This window comes from Canis lupus, chromosome 6 (genome assembly GCF_048164855.1).
Source record: "Canis lupus baileyi chromosome 6, mCanLup2.hap1, whole genome shotgun sequence".
NCBI lineage: Eukaryota > Metazoa > Chordata > Mammalia > Carnivora > Canidae > Canis > Canis lupus.
In genome coordinates this window covers 29,538,079-29,562,499 of record NC_132843.1, presented here as the reverse complement: position 1 = coordinate 29,562,499, position 24,421 = coordinate 29,538,079, and the positions used below count along the sequence as shown (strand labels likewise).

Here is a 24,421-nt window from a genome sequence, read left to right as displayed (position 1 = left end):
ACCCCATTATTTCATGAAGCATTAGGAAAGAAGTTATTAGCCATATTTTCCCTTTAGGTAACTTGAAGTCCATATAAACAATTTTATAATCATCCTCAAGATCACAAAGTAAGCTGCTCCATACAGATGGATCTGTAGCAATGGGCAGTGGGATTAGAATTGTCCCTTACAAACATAAATATAAGAGGGGCACCTGAGTGGCTCAGTGGTTGAGCATCTGCCTTTGGCTCAGGTAGTGATCCCAGGGTCCTGGGATTGAGTCCTGCATCAGGCTCACTGCCTGCTTGTCCCTCTGCCTGTATCTCTGCCTCTCTCTCTGTGTCTCTCATGAATAAATAAAATCTTTAAAAAATACATAAATATAAGATCAGAGAGAAGAAGAAGGAGTGTGTCATATTAAGCCACTTGTCTCCATTTTGTGGAGGAGGATGCTGAACTACACGGAAGACTTTAAATTACCTGCAGATTTCAGTTGCAGTCTTCTGTCTCCCACCCCCCTCACAAGTAATTGAAAGTTCTTGTACACTGCATTTTGCTCTGCCTAAAGTATTGATTGTGCTTCTTAGCAGGTTGCTTCATAATACTGGAGGCCTATGGAATGTGGAGGGAACTAGGCATAAGATAAGACCCAAGAGACTTTGAATCTACTCTTAGTTTGGGGACTAATTTGCTCTGTGACTTTGAGCAAGTGACTGAATTTCCTTTAACTCTACTGTATTTAAAATTAGAATAATACCCTTTTCCCTACTTACCTTATAAATGAAGAGATTACACTGAGAATGTACGAGAATAATATACATTAATACAAAGGTTAAAATGCCATACTAATACAAGATTTTTCTTAAGATGGTTTCTTAACTGTGATAGGCTATTACAGGAAAGCATAGCATATATGATTATTAGTCAGTCAAAATGTCCTGAGTACCTAAAAAGTACTACACAGAGGAGACAAAGAATTATGGCAGGGTCATGAAAATTTAGGTTGTTGCATCAAACTAAGTAGATGTGATATCTAGATACAGGAAGGCTCACACTCAGTGGAAGTGACTTGCTAAAGATTGAACAGGTGATTTACATTTTAGAAAATACAAAATATCAGAGGAAAGAAATTTTTCTTTCACAGAGAAGATAAGACTCTACCTTGGTCTGACAAATTGGCAGGATGGGGGAGGGCAAGAAGAAGTCAGTCATTCCTGTAGAGTAGAATGTAACCTCCACAAGGACAGGGCTTTTGGTCCATCTATTCATTGATGTTTCCCAGGACACCATACATATGTGTGAGGCACCATATTATGCCTTTTTGAGGCACCGCAAATATGTGTGAATGCATAATTGAGAGATGACAGCAAGAGCAAAGACAAAAACAATGTATAAGAGCAAACTAGGCTATCTTCCTGACAGGAGAAGGTTCATGATGGAGTTTAGTAGAAGATAAGCTTGTAAGAGAAAGTTGCAGCCAAAGCTGAAACCAACACTTACTACAGGAACCAAAGCCTCTTATATTTGGAGCAGAGTCCTAGCAATGTTAAATATCTTAATCTGGGCTTGACAGACTCTCAGGCAGGAGGAAGATTTATAGATGTGGTATGGGGAATCCATAACACCCTCCCCTAATATGGATTGCACAATTGTGTATGTGAGTGTGTTTCTCACAGTTAAGCTTAGTTTTCTGTCAGATGCGTGAGGTGGTATGTGCCATAAAACAGCTGAAGAGACTGAAGTCCTGAAAGCCCGCCTATGTAGCAACTTGGTTACATGAAGAATCATTTTATTCTATGTTATTATTGCATTTGGGGAGCTTTCATAATTAATTATATCTAATTTTGTGTCATATGCTTCAAGTGTGTGTGTGTTTATTATATTTTAAGGATGTTGACTGTTCCTCTGCTTTCCTGTGTGTGTAGCTCAGTCCCAGCCAGATTGTAGGCACTCAGGAGTGACTGTGCAAATAAAAATAGATCTGAATCCATCAAGTAACACATCTAGCTGAAATAGGGGTTTTTTCCTGTTATGAAAGCACAATGCTTATTATTTCATACAGATGATCACTTCTGCTATGTGGCTGAACATCTTTGGTGTTCAAATATATCCTCAAGTGCCTCTGAGATGTTGTATGTGCTGAATTCAGTTTCAATAAACACTTCTTAAGAACTTCCCTCCCTAATGGTTGAGGCTACTAAGATGGCAGTCCTAGAAAATATCTCCATGCTTTTTCATCTTGAAAGAAATATAAGGCGCCTACCTAGAGGATCCCTTCACTACAACCACAAGTTATAAAAATAAAATGTGCCATATGAATTTTTCAGGTAAGAAGGCACGCATTTCCAACAAAATTAAAGGAAGCTGTGGGAAAATGGATAGTATGGATTGGAAGTATCCTCTGAGAACTATAGGTAGTCTTCCAGTGAGGAAGGAATGAAACTCCATCAAGCTTGGTGAAACCATGGTCAAAAGCACCTCTGCCTGTACACATTAACCCAGAAATAAAGGCTGGAAACTGGTTCTAAAGTTCAATCAGTTTTCATGCTAGCAATTGCAAAAATGATATTATATAGACGTCTCACAAGATGCAAAGAGCAATATTAGACATTTCTGGTGGACCTTACTCCTCTTAGATATGGGGCCTATCTTTCACTAGCAATTTTATCAGCAGTTTACTAAGAGTGTCCAATAAATGTAAATGCAGACATGCCTTCTTTTCACACCAGAAACTTAGGTATTCCTAACATTCTTACTGTGGTCACCTTGTTTTATCATAGGCATGAGAATATGGCATCATAATCAAACAAATGATATCAATTATGGTGGTGGGAATATGCACAAAACATAATATGAAACCTCTGACAGTTTTTACTTACTGGTTAAGCCAGTAGTGGTAGGACAGGAATTGCTGTACTTCTAGTGAACTAAGTTTAGAATCATGATGTCTTTGTGCATTGTCTGCTAATATTGAGTAATAAAAATTGGATCTAGTAGAACAAATAATCATTTAGTGGCTGAGAATTCTGGTGAGGCCAAGATTGTAGCTTTTTAGCCTCAGCTTTGAATAGGTAGACAGGGCATTTTGATCTTAAAGTTTTAAACAGCTCATATTAAGCCAGGTAGAATTTCGAGTTGTGAAATTGGCTTTTATTACTTTGGACATGGTATAAGGACTTAAGTGAACCATAAGGTATTTTGACCTTGGCAGGACACAACAGCTTAAGGCACCTTTGACCAAGGGTAAGCTACTATTGCTATCATGACAGCTTGAAGAAAACTGCTTTTGGGTGCTCTGGCCTTAAGCAAAGCATCCCAAGCTTGAATAAAGACCTAGGAGGGCCCCAGCACATAGAAGTAGGCCATAGACTCCTACAAAAGTACCCATAACTGAGGCAAGAAAAGGAAGCCTTTATAAGTACAGACCTTTTAGGCATCTGATTATTTTTTGTATAAATATACAAAAAATCAAGATGGTGGTAGCTTCACCAAGAAGTGTGAGGTCAAGTCAATGCTTGGTTGATGATCCAGACATCAACTGTTTGCTCTATAAATTACAGATACTAGATTAAAGATGAGATGGATGAGAATTATACTGGAATATTTACTTATAGGTTATCTGATTTTTACCTTCAGCTCCTCCTGAGCACATTGCCAAATGGCCTCCTCATCATCACTCAGGAGAAGCATCCACCCTGTAGAAGACACTAAAAGTCAGAGCTACCTCAGAAACAAAGACAAAATAGTGCAGTATAGTTGGTGTTATTTTCCCCTCCTTAACTGTAAATAACAGTAAGTGCCAAGAGTGGGTAGATAGAGACACAAGACTGAACATTTTGAGAAGAAACAGGGTCTTTTATTTTTTTCCTGAGAGAGAGAGAGAGAGAGAGAGAGAGAGAATAGAGTAGAAAGGGGGCAGAGGGAAATGGAGAAAAAGAATCTTAAGTAGATTCCATGCCAAGCACAGAGCCAAATATGGGGGTCAATCTCACGACCACCAAGATCATGACCTGAGCAGAAATCAAGAGTCAGATGTTTAACTGACTGAACCAGCCAGGCACCCCAAAATAAGGTCTTAAAAAAAAGAGTGGCTCTAGTTAAACCAAAGAACTGGGAGATATACTATCTCTTATCCACTTACAAGCATCCGATTTACTTCTGTGTAGGATGAAAACATACTAATCTAAGCATAAAAATATCCAAAGGAAATGTAGTAATTATTACAGTTATATATTAGACCTATACCTGAGTAGAGCACTTTAGAATACTCACAGCATGGTAAGTCTTTCAAATAGACCAGACTCAAACTATCTTTGTGTTAGGATCAGCATTCACTGCAATATCTCTAGCCCCATTCCTGTGGCCCCATTGGCATTGACCTTTGCTTGCCTCTTAGGATCTTTTTCTAGTCTTCTGACTACCCCTCTAAAATTGACCTCATACTGATGGGTCACTGATTGGTCAATAATTTTTATGTCCTGAATTCCTCTAGAATAAAACAGGTGCAGTCTAACACCTCATCTCTTTCAAGGGAGCTATCAGTGTTCTCCCAATGAAACTTTCTATTGACATCTTTAACACTCTATCAATGTCCTGGCAATAAATGAGATGCTAAGCTCAGGGGAGTTAATTGACTTTAATAAAGGAAACATTCTTAATGGTAAGGGGGTGGTGAGGTAAAGAAGCCAAAAGAACTTGGTGAAAGACACAAACTAGCAAGAGCAGGAAGTCATGACCACCCCTAAAGGAGTCTGGTCAGAGCCAGTGCCAAAGAAGAAAGACTGCCTGATAGGTGTGACCATGGAGGAGAACAACCATGGCTGAACATGTAAGGAGGCATAGAGGGACCAGGGGAATGAATATAACAAACTATCCCTCCTTCTGACTGACCTCAAACTGTTGTCAGTGTTTTCCATGGGTAAACCCCTACCAACGTTGAGATGGCAAGGGGCCTAGGTAGTATAGGCCATAGTGATAGCCTGCAAGACAAAGTACAGAGGACAGGTGTGTGAGGGGTGGAGCAAGTGGAGGATAACCACTTCAGGAAATCTATCTTCCATGGGAGAGGCAGAATGATGTACCCAACATGCTATACTTGACTGGATCACTTTAGTCATTGAAACATCCCCTTTCCTCCCAATCTATAGAATTAAGCCCAAGCCAGACACTCAAAGTCCTCCTTGTTCTTGTCTGACTGATCTTGCTGGCACCATCCCCAGAACCTCTTTGCTTCTTTGACTGATTGAAAGCCATTATGCTGTTTTTTTATAGTTTTCCTCACATACCATGTTGCTTCTTTCCTTTAGGCTTTATGGAATTTCCTCTGGAATATCTTTCTCTCTTTACCTGTCAAATTCAAACATCATCTCCTTTGGGAATCCTTGGCCAAAAGCCACAGTATTCTACACAATTCTTTTTAAGAATTTACCATAAAATTAAATTAGACCATATGAAGTTTCTGCTGTTCTGCTGTTTTGACTAGCAAAAATGGAATTTTATACATAGACTCCTATCTCTCTTGCCTGTAGGAAAGTCTCCTGAAGGCAGGGCAATCTCCTATTTGGGTTTATTCCTTGGCAGGTAGCTGAATAGCTGCAAATGGTGGGTGATTTATACCTGCTTATGGAGTTGAACAAAGGATCACATTGTATATTTTCTAAGCCATGAGGAGCACAGACTTCATCAATCTTGATTTCTCAGTTGTTTGGAACATAAAACATAACCCAAACCCTTGTTGTAAGTTCTCATAAGCAAGGGAAATGGCTGAAAATTATCTTTTCCATTCTTATTCTAGACTTGAAGTATGTCAGAATTTGGAAGACTCAGCTTACAAAGTCCACTATACACACAGTTTTAAGAATTCTGAAAATAGCGACTCAATAAGTTAGTCAACCTAATTGATCAAATACATGCCCTCAATAGCAAAATTCCAGGAGTAAGAAAGCAGGTTGATACTAGGCATGTTAATATACATAAGTGAACTGTGTAGAGGCTAAGATACCTTGTTGTTTTCTAAAAAATCCCTTCTACGTGTAAACTGCAGCTGATTAAATTTGATATCATTCAAGGTACAAGGACCTCTAAAGCTGAGGTCTAAAGGAGGCCCACAACTAGACATGGCATTTGAGCCTTCTAGATTTATAGCCTATTTCCAAGTCACTTTGCCTGCTTTATTCACAAAAAAAGAAAAGAGAAATGCCACCTGACCAAAAATGACCAATGAGTGTTCATAAATCTCTCTCAAACCCTATCAAAACTAAAGTTTCTGTGTTAATTCTCCTATAAAAAGAAATGTAAAATTTATTTCAAAATGGGAGAAAGGGAGGGGAGGTCCTCGGCAGGCTTCAGGAAGCCAAGGCATTTGAACAAAATTAGCTCATGTTTCTCCCAGCAGAAGTCACATTTTGGCCCCTCATATCATTAAAATACCATTTGTTGTGAAATATAAGGACACAGCCTGTGTGTGAGAAAGAACACTTGAAATCCCCCATCCTGCACCCCTGACGGCTCAGTGACGTGGGTCCCCATCCCTTTACGCCTCGTTAGGGCCAGCCAGGGCCAGCTGGCCGCCTGTCCCCGTCCTCTGGCCTGAGCGCCATTGTCCCGGAGCTCGCCCAGCCCGCATCCCTTTGAAGCTGCTCCAAAGAAACTTTATCCCTCTGTTCCAGCTGGCGTTTCATTAAGCCCTGGCTTCACAGGATTTTCCACTCCCATTGACACATCAGAGCAAAGATGTAGCCATTAAAATAATGAAGAAAAAGGGAGCGAGCAGAGAAGAAACGGTTCTAAGGGGAAATTGAAAAGGAGTACAAGGTTATTTAAAAAATAAAGGCCAACTGTAAAAAATAAAATAAAATAAAATCTACCTACTTTCTTATCTCTCTCTCTTTCTCTTTTTTCCTTCCCTACATGTGTGTGTCCTAAGCTGTCCAAATTTTTCACAAAGCCTCATAAGGATGACTTCAGAGAGGCCCTGGCTCTGCAAAACAGCTGACAGTCACAGGTCTAAATTAGGAGCAGCCGATAAGAATCCCAAAGACGTTCTGAGTACATACGAACACAAGGGAACTCTGGGCACTGAAGATTTTTATCCTCCCTCAGAAATAAATCATCACATCTCCTGCTGGCCAGACATCAAGCCCACCTAAGTTATTAACGAACCCCTGTGTGACCTCTGTACTCTTACCTCCATGGTTTCACCCAGCCAGGAGTGTCTGTTCCAGATATATCTTTCACTTCTTCAAAGGTACATTAGCTCCATACTTAACTGGCCGTAAAGTCTTTTTTGATGCTTATCTACTTTTTTGGTAATATATCTATTATGTATTTTTAGTCTCCAAAATTAGATAATGAATTTAAGAATCAAAATAATTTTGTGTTCCTTTGTTGCTATCACTAAAAAGACCTTGCAGAAGACTCTGCACAGAACTTGAATTTGCCATAATATCTGTCCAAGGAATCTGACTTCAGCCAGCTCACCAAAGACATGGACAAGGAAGATGTCGCAAAGGCCTTTAAGCTCCCAAAACAGCTGTGACAAAGCCCAGGCACTAAACCTATACATTTTATTCCCTTGGGTGTCATTCAGGCATTGTGATTTCATTAACAAGCTTGCTTTGCAAGCATCTCTTCCCACAGGAATTAAAAGCAGTGACCTAGAAGTGGGCTTTTAGATATATTTCTGATAACAGAAGGGTATGTGACAGCTGACATGTAATTGAAGGAAGAAACAAACAAAAAAGTAAAAAACAATGAACATATTGCTTCATAGCACAAAATTGATATCTATAAAAATGTATTTTTTAAAGATTATTTATTTATTTATTTGAGATAGAGCAAAAGAAAGAGAGAGAACTAGTAGGGAGTAGGGGCAGAGGGACAAGCAGACCCCCTACTGATCAGGGAACCTGATATAGGTCTCAGTCCTATCCCAGGACCCTGAGATCATGACCTACGCTGAAGGCAGGCACTTACCAACTGAGCCCCCAGGTACTCCTAAAAATATATTTTAAAGTGTATTCAAGAACTCTATGAAAATGCAAAATAAGCATTCTTGAAAAGTATTCTACAAAATGGATAAAATTTGTTTTTGTGAAACAGAAAAATAAGATATTTAGAAGATATATATCCCCTCTATTTACATTTTTGCACCTACATTAAAGATCACTGGAAGAAACACTCATTTATTTGTTTTAACCAAGCAATGTAGCGATAATAAAAGTTTACAAAGTACAAGAAAAAACAAGTAGAGTAGGGATCCAATGGAAATAGGTACTAAGAGGAGACTGGACCATACAGGAGGAGATCTTGCTTAGCTCTAGAGGACTAACTCATGTTCAAACCTTAACCCTCTCCTCTTTACACTGGCATTGTGTGACTCTTGTCAAATTCCCCAATATCACTGAATCCGGTAATATCTGTGAAAAGTGAGATTACTTATGTTCCAGAGTCTACATCAGGCCTGCATGCAGAAAACCTGTGTTCCAGGACTTAGTTTTTGAGGGAAGCATTCAGTATGGCATTTGGTAAGCATTTAGGGTGGGGCTGAGAAGAATGTTAAGGAAAAATCGATCAATCAGCATAGGGGAATTAACTTCTTAATTCTGTAGAAGACAAAAAAATAAGTAAAGGGCAGAAAAATATTTCTTCTCCAATAAGTAGACATTTCTTTAGGAAGATAAAACACACACATGAACCAACGCTTTCAGAATACTGCAAGAAGATAATGGAGTATGGAAATGGAACTGCAATTGCTGTAGTTAACAAAACTCAGGGTTAAGGGTTGGACAAATCATGGGAGGTTTTGTGATAGCAGTGGTACTGGACAATATGGGAGAGGGCACATGGGGGCACTGCAAATACATGAGTGTGGTAGTGAGCTGAGTCAGCGGTAAACTAGCTGACCGGTCAGTCAAAAGCCTCCTGCTCAGGTCCTGTCTGGCACCAGTACAGAGATCCACAGTGTACCCATGTCACAGAGTCACACAGAGGTTTGGAATCTTGGCTCTGCCACTTACAAACCCTGGGACACTGGGCAAATAATATAACATTGCATTGCCCCAGCTACTTCACCTGTAAAATGAAGTTAATACCTGCCTTGAAGAGCGAGGGAGAGGATTGTATGTGAAATTCATGATAACCATCTGGCATAGTACTGAGACTAAACAGCCCATACACAGACATTTTCATCAGTTCCATTATTATCTATTATGGATACTACCATTCTGTCCTCTAGTCTCTCACATCACCTTCTGAACACAAATCCCCTGTCTTTCATATATTCTTTGCACTGCTTTGTTTCTGTCTTTACCTAATTGCAACTATTTTTTAACAATTTTATTTTAAAATTTCATTTAAATTATAATTTCTCTCTGGATAATCTATCCATTGATGTAAGTAAGTACCAAAGCCCCCTATTATTATTGTGTTGCTATTTCTGCCTTTAAGTCTGTTGTTATTTGCTTTACATATTTAGGTGCTCCTATGCTGGGTGTGTAAATACTTACAAACATTATATCCTCTTGTTGGATTGACCCATTTTTCATTGTGTAATCCTCTTCTTTGTTTCTTATAGTCTTTGTTTACTTTCTCTTTTGACTGATATAAATATAGCCACCCCAGCTTTCTTCTACATTTGCACTTCTGCCCATTTTTTTTTTCTTTTTAATGATCTGATTGGGCAAGTTCCACTGTCCTGTCTTCTTGGTTTCCAGTCCTTTCTTCTGCTTCATCTAATCTGTTGTTGAACCTCTCTAGTGTATTTTTGAGTTTGGTTATTTGTATCCTGTTCTAAGACTGCTGTTTGATATTTTCTTATATTTTCTTTTTATTGAAGTTCTCATTATACTCATCCACTCTTCTCCTAAATGCACTGGGCATCTTTATGACCATTACTTTGAATTCTTTATCAGGTAAATTATTTATCTCTTTCATTAAGGATTTTTTCTAGGGTTTTATTTTATTCTTTAATTTATAATGTGTTCCTCTGTTTCTTCATTTTGCCTGAGTCTGTATTTGTCTCTATGAATTAGATGAAAGAACTACCTCTCCCAGTCTTGAACTATTGGCCTTGTATAGGAGATAAAACTTATCATTCAACTTTTCCCTAGCTCTTGGTTGTCTCTCAAACCTTCATGTTTGTTTAAGTAGCCTATTTTATTTTTAATAGCTCCCAGTCATTGATGGTGTGCCAAAACCAGTCATTGTCTCAAAGGGGAGGATCTCAGTCAGCACCTAGGTTCAGGCTGATAGGAAGCCAGACCCTCAGGCAGCAGCTTTTAAAGGATGCCAATATCTACATACCAGTGGGACTGTAAGCATAAACCAGAGCCAGGCAATCTGGAGGTGTCCCCTAGGCAGCAGTCACAATAATCAGAGATCCAAACAAAGTGTATAGGTTCCTCTCTGGGAAATACTGGTAAGCTATTGCAAGGCAGAGGGAGAACACAAAGATGGCATCCTCTGGCTTATGTTCCCTGAGAGTACCATAGCCTCTAGATGTGTGGCAAATTTGAAGCTTGCCCATAAGGCCAGGTTTCTAAGACTAGCAAGTAAGCCTCTTTCATAGAAAGACTGGGTGTTTGAATCTTCTGTCTATGCAGTGCCCGGGAGTGATAGCCTGCCAAAAACTGTCTCTCTAGTTGTTACCATCCTGAGGGAACCAAGAATTCAAGCTCTCTTGGCCACAAAAGCCTTCAAATCAAGTGGTATCCCCTATCAGCCACACACACACACACACACACACACACACACACACATACACACACGCACACTCCCCACAGGACACTAGATTAGAAAACTGTAGCACCAGACACATATAAGAACTTCCCTCCAAGAGATGCTGATGCTCTGAAATGTTTCAGAGGGAGAGTACAAAGATACTGCCTGGCCTCCAAGGTCACAGAAAAGGTTCAAAGTTAGTTCTTAGAAGTATGTTTAATCAGAAGACTTCCCTCAGACTATAGCTATGATGATAAGCTAATTAAGCCTTTTTCACAGAAAGTTAGAGCTCCTGGATCTATTGCCTCTTGCTGTGTCCTGGAAGTGGTAGCTGTTTAAGAACAGCTTCTCCATTGGTTAGAATCCTTTTGGACCCACAAGCATAAATGCCACTGGCCGCCAGACCCAGGAGGTGTAGCAGTGTCCCCTGGCAGCAGCTACAATAATCAAGGTAGCAGAGAAAGGTGTGAGCTTTTTCTTGGAAGATACTGGTAAATTGGAGAGAAGCAGAGGAAGGGCACAAACACTGTATCCACCAGCCTCTATTCCCTTAGAGTAGCTCCTTAGGCCCCTTTAAGTTTGCTAAACCAGGATCCTGCCCCACAGCCCAAAGCTCCTGGCCAAGGAAATAGGCCTTTTTCTTAGAAAGACTGAGTATGTGTCTTATTCTCCTGTCTGTGCAGTGCCCTGAGAGTAGTGACCTGCCAAGAACTGAATCTCTGTTTGTTATTGTCCCATAGGACCCAGAAACATGAGCCCCCTTGACCTCCAGAGACAGGTGATCAGTTAGTGGCCCCTGGGTTATAGCCATAAGAACCAGGTCACCAGACATAAAAACTGGGGCACCAGACATCTGTAGAAGCTCCTTTCTTGAAAATACCTAGTGCAGCAAAGGGAGGGTGTGTAGATGGCACCTACTAGCTGGAGGGAGGTGGAGGGAAAGTACAAAGATGGCAGAGAAAGAAAGAAAGAAAGAAAGAAAGAAAGAAAGAAAGAAAGAAAGAAAGAAAGAAAGAAAGAAAGAAAGAAAGAAAGAAAGAAAGAAAGAAAGAAAAGAGAGAGAGAGAGAGAGAAAGAAAGAAAGAAAGAAAGAAAGAAAGAAAGAAAGAAAGATAGTGAAAAGAGAAGAAAATTTGAAAAAGGAAAGAAGAAAAAGAAAAAAAAAAGAAATAAAAAAATAGAAAAAAAATAGATGATGCCCACTGGTTTTAGCAAGGCAGATAGAGAGCAGGAAGATGGCACCCAGCAGCCTTTGTCTATGGAAACTACCCCAGCAGGCTTCTGCCCTCAAATTAGGGCAATAAAATTAGGAAACAGGTCTCTTTCACATAAAGTCTGGGTGCTTTTCAAAGGGCTGCTTTTCTGTGGGTCCCAGGGCAGATGAGTCTGTTTTTCAGGTTCATGGGTATGGAACCTCTTTAGTTTTCAAAGAGAGATAGATGTTTTGGGGGCTTGTCTCTCAGGTGCCAGTTTTAAAATCAGGGTACCCAATATGGGTATAAACCTTTCATTCTTTCAGGAAAAGTTCTGAGTTTTGAGTTCCCTCCTGATTGTGGGGGTTGCTATGACAAGAATGGGGTTTATGGTGAGATTGTGTCTCAGCCTTTCCTACTGACTTCAGTGTGGTTTCCTGCTCACTTGCCTGATGTGAAGGGATTGCTCTGCCACTCTTTATGGTGTGTGTTTATTTGTGGAAGGAAATTGTTCCATCTATAGCTGTAGATTCAGTGTATACTTGGAAGGAGGTAAGTCCAGGATCTTCTTGTGTTGCCATCTTGAACTAGAACTCCCTTAAATTGCACTATTGAAATCATTCTCTACCCTTAACTCTCTTTTCTGTTCCCCAAATTTTATCAGCTTGCAATCTTCCATCTCATCCTTTAAGGTCTACATCAATCACATCTCTTTAAATCATTCTAAGATGCCTGGGCACATTTTATTGCATATTTTAACCTCTGTTATCACTATTGTTATAAACCACATTGTATTATAATTTATAGTACAGGTGACACTTCTCATTGACTTGTGAACCCTTATGAGGCAAGAATACTTTTTGTTAAAATTAATTTTCCTAGGGGTCTCTTTACATAAACTTGATGAGATGGGCCCAAAGCATCTAATTCTCTTTGTTTTCTTCCTGAGGATGGAAACCGGGTTACTATTTCCATTTTTAGGATTCACTTATATTTTTCAAAGTATGAGAAGTCTTAAAGGGAAATAACCTGACAATTAGGCAAACTTGAGCCTATAGAGCATCTTGAACAAAGGGCACTTTTTTGATATCCTCCCTGCCCCGCTTAGAGGGAGTCCAGTAATATATGATTCTTGGATTGTACATATTGTGGGGTGTGTGTGTGTGTGTGTATCCAAATGCCATGAGAGTCTCTGTATTGTCTGGCTTCATGCATGTTTTTCAAGGTTTCAAAATCCATTAACTAGAGCTTATTTAGCTTCGCCTGATATGATAGCTTTTATTGTGTGAGTATGTGGGGATTTTTTTTTTAACAGAAGCCAAGTGTGCCCTTTGGATGAATTGATTTCCTCAATCTCATGGTGAAATATTGCATTTCAGTTGTCAGTTTTGATTTATTGTTTCTTTAAACATTAAATCTTCCTTTGCATTTTTATTGGTTTCATTAAAAATGTTCTGCTCATCTTTTTCATGGCCACCTCCATAAAGGCAAGGAAGGCCTCAGTGAGAGAGCCTTGGGGGACCCACAGAGTCCCCTCCTTCCTGCAAAGTCCTCCTGGCTCATGGTCTTTCATTGGCTGCATGTTCTGAGGGATCAGCAAACAAACCAACAAAAACGCTGCCTGCTATTGTTATGGAGTTTATAAAAATATGTATTAAATCTAATAACTTTGGTGTGTAATGAGGCACAGAGCATATGTCAGAAGTATGGTGTCCAAGCAGCAGTGGGCTTGAATGGTTTATCTTGCTGGCAAATGTGTTACATGAGATTTGACCCTTAAATTGAGCACCGGGAGAGATAAATAGAGTAATCAAAAGGACTCCCGTACAGTCATAGGAACCTGGAGCCATCTGGTCAAGACAAAAATAAATCAGTAATGCAACTGGAAATGGTCTCCAGAGACCTTTGAGGATTGGTTTAGCATCACTGTCTTTCAAATTGTGGAGCAGAGGAAACTGACAGCAAAGATCAGGAAACCAACTCTAATTAACACACACACAGCAAAGGGCTCAGAAGTCTTTTCAGACTGAAATGCCTCATACCTGAGGGACTAAAACCCAGACAATAATTTGAAAGTCCCATAGCTTGGTTAAGACAAAAATAAAAGCATGTATTGATTGTTGGATAAGCTTGTGAAGTCCTGATACAGAAAAACAAACAAAACAAAACAAAATAAAAACAGACCTCCATTTAATCAGAATTTAACAAACCAGAATTTTCAGCTGTGCAGTTTCATTTGCTGACTTGAATTAAGAAAACTAGTATCCAGTCTATCTCTTTAAGAAATCTGTCTTTCCTCAACTTTTTAGATATTGGCAAAGTAAGAAATTAACAAAATGATGTGAAATGTTTGAATACAGCAGCATTTTCCTCAATGTTTTCTTTGTTTTTTGAGGCTGAGCCAAAACCATCTTATTTGTTGTACCTAATATAAAAATACTTATTAAAATCATCCTGAGTTACACTGACTCAAATCCTCAAAAGCTAAGCCATTAGCAATATAAATTAACACAAAAAGATATGTAAATACTGTTTTGATTTCATTTTTGGAAAAAGTTTTAAATTGTACCAAATATGTTTTCACCTATATCACATAAAACATTTTGACCAGAATTTGCATTTTGGAACAGTTATTTAGGATCATTTAATGGTAAATGGTATATGGAGCCACGTCTGCCCCAATCTCCCACGACACCGTCTGTCTGTGTTATGTCGAAGATTACGCAGCAGGCCTCCTCATCCATCACAGCTTTCTCATTTGTTCAGCTCATACATAAGAGCTGAGAGCTCACTCCATGCGAGTTGCTCTGCTTAGAAATATGTGAGTTAAAGGAATGTCTGAGACAAGGTACCTGTCCTTTGAGTATAGATTCTGGAAGAGGACTACACATGGAGATAAATGAGAACATTCTGGACAGTGTTACCAGTGAAGTTCAAGACACACAGTCTGGTTGGGCAAGGAGGAGCTTATATGCTGTCCCATTTGGCCCTGTCACACTTAAACTCGTCGTGATTCAATATTCTCTCCTGTAAAATGGAAATCATAACAATATTTGACTTGTAATTTTGTTTTAAAGTTTAAATGAGTTAAGGCATATAAAGCACTTAGCACAGCAACCAATACTTTTCAGTACCCAGGAAAGAGCCGATTCTTATATTCACATTATTACTGCAAGTATCTTATTTGTGGTGATTATTATTTAGTCCTTTTATGTACTGACTCTAGTCTTGTTTTCTTCCTCACACCTAGATGTTAGTAATTTAAAGATTTGGCCACTGCCTTGCCTTTTTTTTTACTGAGACATTGGCCCACTACTATGGGCATTTAGAGAAATGGAAGGTGCTGTTTTTCCCCAACGAGCTTCTAGTTTAAGTGGAAAGACAAGAATTAGACACACACAGACATACTTGTGACATCTAGTAATAAAGCACAATAAACACAAACTGATTGGACGGAGTACGTTCAGTCCTATGTAGCACAATAGCCACACTATATGCTTCTGGTCTATTAACATTATAATGGACATTGTAATCATGAACTATGATTACACTGTACATTTCATCCAACTTTTTCTTTTCTCGGTAGTTAATAACTGTCTCTGTTTTTGTTTAGTTTTCTGATTCACCCCAAATAGAGTACATAATATTTAATATAGTTACAAGTATCTTAGAATTAACATCAGTTGAACTTTTTCTTTCTTTCTTTCTTTTTTTCTTTCTTTCTTTCTTTCTTTCTTTCTTTCTTTCTTTCTTTCTTTCTTTCTTTTTTTTTTTGAGACATCTATTCTGTAACCCTCTTTCTCCTTACTTCAGTCTAGGATAGACACATCTATAAAGTTAGGATTTCCCTTCATCATCATCTGGAGAATTCCATTGCCTCTTCCTTTGGTGAAGCCCCATGTCCTGAATTATATGTTTCCATCTTTCTTACGTAGATAGGAATCTGTTATAGCAGCTTTCTAAGAAAGGATAAATAGAACATACATTTTTTTGAGTTTGAAACTCAGCATGTCTGAACATGTCTTTATTTTCTCTTCATATTTGATTGTTTGGCTGGATATTAGATTCTAAGTAGAAGATTATCTTCTTTATAAATTTGAAAGCTTTTCTCTATTTTCTTTAAGCTTCAAATATCTCCTCTTTAGATTTTTTTTTTAATTTTTATTTATTTGTGATAGTCACAGAGAGAGAGAGAATGAGGCAGAGACACAGGCAGAGGAGAAGCAGGCTCCATGCACCGGGAGCCCGACGTGGGATTCGATCCCGGGTCTCCAGGATCGCGCCCTGGGCCAAAGGCAGGCGCCAGACCGCTGCGCCACCCAGGGATCCCCTATCTCCTCTTTAGAAATGAAATGTAAGTCTGTTTCCAAACCCTCTCCTTTCATTGTCTATAGCCATTTAGGATCTTCTCTTTAACCCTCCAGTTCTGGATTTTCACAATGACACCCTTTGCTGAGGGTTCTGTTCTCATTCATTTTACATGATATTTGGTAGCCTCATTTTTTGTTTTTTTTAGAGACAGGGAAAGAGAGTGTATGAATGCATGAAGTGAAGAGGGGCAGAAAGAGAAGGAAAGGGAGAATCTTAAGCCAGCTCCACTGTGCAGAGCAGAGCCCAATATGAGACTCCATCTCATGATCCTGAAATCATGACTTAAGCCAAAATCAGGAGCTGGATGCTTAATGGACTGAACCACCCAAGTGCCCCTGGTTGCCTCATTTTTTTTTTTTAAGCTGGAAACATGTCTTTTAAATCTGGGAAATTATCTTGTATTATTTCTTAGATAATTTCTATTCAGTTTTGTCTCATCCATTATCATAACTTCTATTACTCTTTGTACTGTAACTCTCACAAATGTTTTAGTTTTCTTATATTTTCTCTTTTATTTTCCCATTGTCTTATTATTTTGCCTTTTAGATTTCTTTACAGATTTATTTATTTATTTGAGAGAGAAAGAGAGTGTGTGAGTGCATGCAGAAAGGAGCAGAGGGAGAGGGAGAGAGAGATAACTCAAGTAGACTTCCCACTGAGGGCCGAGTCCAACACAGAACTCAATCCTAGGACCCTGAGATCATGACCTGAGCCCAAATCAAGAGTCAGACACTCAAGCAACTGAGCCACCTAGGTACCCTAAGAAGGTTTCTTTAATATCTATTCCTTGGGTTGATCGTTCACATTTCTGCTCCATTTTTTTAATTTACTATAGCCCATATTTTTCTCTGAATATTCCTCTTGTGAAGAAACCAATTTTCATTTCATAGATGTCTTCACTTTTCTTTCAGGAAAAAAACCCTTTTTAGATTATTGGAGGTTTTCTTTTGCTCCTTACATTGTCTCTGTTTCTTCTGGTCTTATTTAATCTCTTCCTTTTGATCTTTCATTCTTATTTTTTCAGACCTTCCACAAACACCTGGTTATCACTTCTGGTATATTCATAATTAAGAATAAAGCTCTGATCTAGATTTCTGAGTTCAAGAGCAGGGACTGTCAGGGGCACCTGGCTGGCTCAGTGGTTGAGCATCTGCCTTCAGCTTAGGTTGTGATCCTGGGGTCCTAGGACCTAGTATCGCATCGGGCTCCCCCAGGAAGCCTGCTTCTTCCTCTGCCTATGTCTCTGCCTCACTCTGTGTGTCTCTCATGAATAAATAAATAAAATCTTTTTTTTTTTTTTTTTTTTTTAAAGAGCAATGAGTGTCAAATGGCAGATGTCACTCTAGGTTTATCAGGGGGTGACAGCATTTCCATCTAGGCCAGAGTGTCAGACTGACTTGAGAAGTAAAAAGCTCAATTTCCTAGCATTCTCAAAGATGATAAAGAAGAGTAGGCCAGGATGTGATTAGTTGGTTATGTAGGCTTTCATTAATAATCTGTTTTTGATGCAACATTTTACCTCAATGTTTAGTTAAGGCTATGATTTCTAAAAATCAGAGCTTCTATGGTCTCATTGTTCCAGAAGACAAACTTGCAGTCTTCTGACCCCATTGGTACATTGAATTTCCTGGCTATCCAAGATGACGACTAACATCTAAGTCCTAGGTTTTTTTATTGCCCCTATAAAGACTTTCAATGTATCGCGCAGTTTTAAGACCTAACTGGTACTTCATCATCCAAAATGCCAGCATATCTAAATTCTAAACATTTCCAGGCTTATACCATGAATGGTTTTGCTAATATTTGGCTATTGACTAGCAGACATTCAGGTATCAACTTCCTCTGAGATGTTCAGCCAGTAAGCCCCTGCTTATCTCATTCTAGTTCCTCAAGTTTGTTGGCTTCTTTCATTGACTCTTGTCACTCTGTTCCTTCCTCCCTCCTTTATTCCCTCCCTCCCCCCTTTTTTCTTTTCTTTTTTCTTTTCTTTTCTCTTCTCTTATTTCTTCTAATGTCCCCATATAAATCTTCAAGAGCAAATAGAAGATAAATGTGTCTGTTTAATTCACCATGTCTAACTGGCAACCGGATAGGATTTTAATGGTTGCATTCTGGGCCCCAAGGCAATGTATTGTGGGAGATATTTAAGGGTTAAATCATTACATGTATGATTTTCTAAATCATAATACATGAGATTTGACCCAGGGGTTTTAGATAAATACCCATTGTTACAATTAAATATTTATTTGCTTGGGGATTGTGAAACCCAGTATTTATTAACATATTTCAAGAGTCATTGCAAAGACAATAGTAGCCATCATGTTTGCTTCCTAGTCTCTGGAGTAGTATTTTTATAGCCAGGAAATCTATTTAGCAGCATCCTCTGATACTTTATTTTTCTGAATAAGATTACAATCTTAGGATTAATTATACCAAGTGTAACTGAAAACCTTAATGAAAAACATGGTCACCAGAGACATCTTGAAAATATTTTCTCTGACAGATCCAGTTCACCTAAATACTCACCTTGCTGACATCAACAATTTTGAAAGCCTCAGTTTGAATGTGTGTGCACAACTGGGAACATGCATATCCAGAAAAGGTATGAGTTTTATGGAGGCTGCAGAGCTGGCAATATGTACAAGAGCTTTTCACATCAGGAAGTATCCTTCACATGGGATGATAGAAGAGTAAAATCATGGAGATAGAAAAAGGCTGAAGAAATCCATGGTCCCTGTATCCAACTGAGGAACTTTAAGAGGACCCCTTTTCTATAGCATCCTTGATATGACCAGTGTTTATAAAATGATAGGCCATCCATCAAATTGAAAGCCATTTCTTCCTTTACTAAATAGTTAAAATGGTTAGAAAGATCTTTTTTGTATTTAATCTGATCATATTGATTACCTTTATATTTCTTTTCTTTTTCCTAGTTTCTTTTCTCCTTTTCCTTTTTATGCTAACACCAAAAAAATCATTGATCTGGCTATGAACAAACAAGTATCAGTAATATATCCATGATGGCATCTTCAGTGAGATCAAAGATTTCAAGATCATCAAGGACTTAGCGTCTGGATTATAGGATATTTCATTGAGGTTTCATTCAATATTCAGTCATCCCAGTAAAGACCTCAAAGTTTGGTGTATGTGTACACGTGTGAGTGGAAGTATGTGTGTATGTCAGTGAACGTGTGTGCATGTGTGAAAGAGAGAGACAGAGAGAAACAGAGTATATAGTGCATTGTTCTCATTTTGTTACAGGAAAATTGTGAAAAATTAAGCCATAAGTTGGATCTGTGGACAGTGATATTAAAATAATGCAAAAGCAGTTTTAACATTGATTCTGGACATATAAACAAAGAACGTCACTTGTGATGGACTCTATTGTCATCTTATAGCAAGATCCCAGCCTCTTTACCTGTTTAGGTCTTGAGCCCCTCAAATTCTTATTTTTCTAAAATCCTCCCAGCCTCTTGGAAATATGACCTCATATGCATCTTCATATTAATATGTTGGGCACTTCATATATCACTTCTCCCAGAGGGGTTCACACTAAAGAAAAGCCTTATAAGGATCATATCCAATCTAAAAGATAAATCATAATAGGCAATAATGTGTAAAAGGCACTACCTGAAAACATCTTTTTTGGCACCCATCACACCTCCATAGCCTTTTGCTTGATGCTATTCCTTTTTCTGCACAGGAGACTGGCCCTATTTTGAAAGTTACTTGGACACTTTGCATCATTGTACAGTGGGGATGATAAAGTTTCCTTTTTCCCCAAAGAGGAGCTAGGTGGTGCTAAGGTGTTAGAGGTGACATTGTATCTAGTCGGTGATCATTGGTCCAGTTAGGTTGCTGCTGAGATGACCCTGGCCTCTGTTGGCCTGTCTCTCCCTTCTGCTAAATGATTCTCTCTACATAACACACTTTTAAGTCATGAAAAGTTTTTCTTAGCTACTATGTCATAGTAAGCTGACCATGGCTGTTTCTCTCTAGTCTTCTTTTACTTACATATGGTTTGAGAATCTACTATGCGCCAGGTTTCTTCATAGGGTACAGATTACATGATCTTCTTCCTGCAACCATGATGTCTCTGCTCTCATCATTTGTTTCTCTTGGTGGCCAAGATCCTTCCTCCATTTTGGAGTATTGCTCCCTAAAATTCCGCCTTTACTCAGTTTCTTCTATTTTCCCATTAATATGTAGAACTTTTCAAATATGAACTCTAGTAGCCCCCCAATTCATCAATAAATATTGCTTCAAGGAATGGGAGTGGTAAGGATCAAAGATGACACTAGGTTATTTTTTTTAAATCTTATAACATTTAGGGGGATCCCTGGGTGGCGCAGCGGTTTGGCACCTGCCTTTGGCCCAGGGCGCGATCCTGGAGACCCGGGATCGAATCCCACGTCGGGCTCCCGGTGCATGGAGCCTGCTTCTCCCTCTGCCTGTGTCTCTGCCTCTCTCTCTCTCTGTGTGACTATCATAAATTAAAAAAGTCTTATAACATTTAGAAAATATTCTTTGGTTCAGAAATCTCACAGAGGAAGACATAGACATGGCCAACATGCACATGAGAAAATGCTCTGCATCACTTGCCATCAGGGAAATACAAATCAAATCCACAATGAGATACCACCTCACACCAGTGAGAATGGGGAAAATTAACAAGACAGGAAACAACCAATGTTGGAGAGGATGCGGAGAAAAGGGAACCCTCATACACTGTTGGTGGGAATGTGAACTGGTGCAGCCACTCTGGAAAACTGTGTGGAGGTTCCTCAAACAGTTAAAAATAGACCTGCCCTACGACCCAGCAATTGCACTGTTGGAGATTTACCCCAAAGAGACAAATGCAATGAAACGCCGGGACACCTGCACCCCGATGTTTATAGCAGCAATGGCCACGATAGCCAAACTGTGGAAGGAGCCTCGGTGTCCAACGAAAGATGAATGGATAAAGAAGATGTGGTTTATGTATACAATGGAATATTACTCAGCTATTAGAAATGACAAATACCCACCATTTGCTTCAACGTGGATGGAACTGGAGGGTATTATGCTGAGTGAAGTAAGCCAGTCGGAGAAGGACAAACATTATATGTTCTCATTCATTTGGGGAATATAAATAATAGTGAAAGGGAATATAAGGGAAGGGGGAAGAAATGTGTGGGAAATATCAGAAAGGGAGACAGAACGTAAAGACTGCTAACTCTGGGAAACGAACTAGGGGTGGTAGAAGGGGAGGAGGGCGGGGGGTGGGAGTGAATGGGTGACGGGCACTGGGGGTTATTCTGTATGTTAGTAAATTGAACACCAATAAAAAATAAATTAAAAAAAAAATAAATAAATAAAAATATTCTTTGGTTCACATGATGTCAATGTATGTGAGATTTTTAGAGCTTCCTATGTAAAACCTTTTCACTTGCTCACTCTCTTATATGTCATATCTGTCCTTGTTCTTTTTTTAATATAGGATTTTCACTATCTGTTTATGATTTGTTTATTTATTCATTTATTCCACCCACAACTTTTAGAGTGCTATAGTCTGAAAAACATTTAAGGAAAAGTTTTTTGGGTTACCTCTCTGCACTCAAGCTATGCCTCTAAATGTTTGCAAGTTTACATAAAAGTCAGAAAACACCACCCAGGACCATAGATATTACTGACTAAATGAGTGGTATAATAGGAATAGGAATACAATTTTATGTTTATATAATATTTTTCCCCTTTAGGCACTTGTTAGGCAAAACACTGCCAAAGAGGAAAGGGAGTCCAAAGATGAACATTAGAAGTGGTGGATAGTTAGCACCTTCCAAATAAGGGCTCCAAGGGAGTTTTCATCATTTAAATTAAAGAGTTTTAGAGTATTCACTGCATCATCAAATAAATAAATAAACAAACCAAGGAACAAATAAAGGAGAGGGATCACCTGTCCTTGAATATGTGTAACTAACAGGTCATACAGGTGAAATTCATTTCTTTCTTGTGGAAGTCTAGAAGTAAGAGACTAGGGCTGATGTGGCTGCTACATGGTATTTTCAGATCTTCTCAATATTTCTACTTTCTGCAATATTGCCAATAAGTTGAGACAACAGGGAGTCAGGTGAAGTGGGTGGAGCAAAGGGAGGTACCCAATTTAATGAGATCAGAAAGTTCACTGCTGAGAAATGATGAGCAACAAGGATGGATGTGGTGAGGGCAGTTGACATGAAACTATGCATTAACACATAGGTGTTGGGGAGCCTTTTTATCCTCTTGACAGCAGAAAGACAAAGCAGTGCTACAACTAGTATTTTAGGTCTGACACTAATGTGAAGAATGGTTTCTAAAAAGATGAAATAGGAGTGAAAAGAATGTAAGGAAGATTGAAATAGCTATAAGGAAGGAGTGGCATTTGGAATAGAAAAAGAGAATCGGAAGCTCAGAGGTATCTTGTGATTTTATTTAATCTTCAATATAATTGTGATCCATGAGCTCCATGAAGGAATAGGTTGGGAAACTAACCAGAAAAGTAAACACACTGATTTAATTATTTTCCTTATCCTTTCATCTACAGAGTTTGTCATATCTCTGCCCACAACTTGCACTATGCTCATGACTATACTCATGCTGAAAGAATAAGCAAGCACTGCATGATGCACTGAGAAGGGATCCAAGACCAGTATGCTGGTCCTCATGAGAAAGCAAATATTTTAACTCCCTAACCCCTCTGATGCCTCTAATTTATAACAGTTCTTTTTTGTTTCATGGAGCCTTTTTGATCTTTAAGAGTCTACTGTTAAATGAAAATGCCCTTGTAAGGAAAAGTAGCTTAAGCAATAGTTTTCCCACTTTATCCTGATAATTTCCAGCTAATTTCAAGGGTTTGGCAGGCAGGTCCCTGGGATCCAGGCCAGTAGTATGGGTGTCTTGAGAGAGGGAAAGGCTGGTAGAGTACCCAAACATTCAAACCTTCATTCAATATGGGTCAGTCCTGTCTCCATCTCTGTCCAGGCAGGTGAAAAGTCACAATCAGTCTAGGAGTTCACTAAGTTTTGCTATCTCTGGATCTATCTGATCCTTGGTGTATGGCTCTCCGAAAATCTCTCCCCTCCCTATACCAGCTTTCTGTTATGAAGAACAAGAGTCATGGGTTAAATGGGCTATTGAAAAATAAAGAGTGATTAGAGCATCTTGAGATTTCTGTGACATTTAGGGTGTTAGCTACTGACAGAATGGCATGGGTATTGTAGATTGACAGTAACCTTGAATCCTATGGTAAGAGGAACTGTCCATATTTCTCAGCACTCCACAGAATGTTTCTGTCAGTCTGGATTCAGTTTCTAAGGAAGGAGGCTTTAGGAGTCACCGGGATGCTCTTTCTTACTGCAGGTGATACAGAAGAACTACAAACATGTGAGCAAGCGTGTCATTTCTCTGTAGGGTGCAGGGAAATACACAGCACTGTTAAGGCTTTGCTCCCTCCAAGGGAGATGTATTTTGTTTCTTTCAATGGCTTGCCATTCATTTGGAGACAGAGCATTGTTACAACTGAATGCTGAAGTTGGAGAAATTGTTAGGCTAATTGTTGACACACTCCACCATCTCATCTGCTAGAGCCTAAAACTAGAGCCCACCAGAGTGTGAGGAAGGAAACATCCATGTGGGTGGGGAGTCCCAAGAAAGGGAGTGTTAGGAGGGAGAGGTGCACATTATGAATAGGAAGGACATTCTGGGGAGCAATATTTCTTGCAGTCTAATTGCTCTATGTTTTATAGAACCTGATCATTAGGGGATCCTAGGCATGATTCCACAGAGATGTTCTTGTGAAATAAAGCAAGAGGCTATTAAACAGAAAGTTTAAATATAGCTACAGGGAGACATACTTCCTGACAACTTGACAGATGTCTTGGAGTGACGACTCCTTCCTTCATCGCTAATTACAAAATCATTTGTCTTAAGGAAAGGACAAAAGAGAAGTAATTATGAAAAACATGATTCTTAAGGGATAAAAAGATAACATCAGTTTAAAACACAGAAGCAATCATAACCACTTAGAATCATTATTAGTTTGGTGGAACCAATGACAGGTTGCTTTTTAGAAACCAGAGGGAATGGGGCTCCTGAAGCAGAGGGAAGAAAACATTCAGTTTCTTGTTATGCTAAACTTATCC

General features: G+C 39.0%; 1 long non-coding RNA gene across 3 annotated transcripts in view; it reads left to right on the top strand.

Moving 5' to 3' along the window:
- LOC140635174 (uncharacterized) overlaps window positions 1-21,432 on the top strand; it is a 72,751-nt gene extending 51,319 nt beyond the window's left edge. For 2 of the 3 annotated variants that reach the window (XR_012032510.1, XR_012032508.1), the window contains 2 exons: window positions 6,905-7,225; window positions 18,766-20,772. This is a non-coding gene — a long non-coding RNA (uncharacterized lncRNA). Of the gene's footprint in view, window positions 1-6,904; window positions 7,226-18,765; window positions 20,773-20,798 lie in introns of those variants that run through there. The other variant, XR_012032509.1, reaches the window with a different exon arrangement.
- Window positions 21,433-24,421: the final 2,989 nt, after the last annotated feature.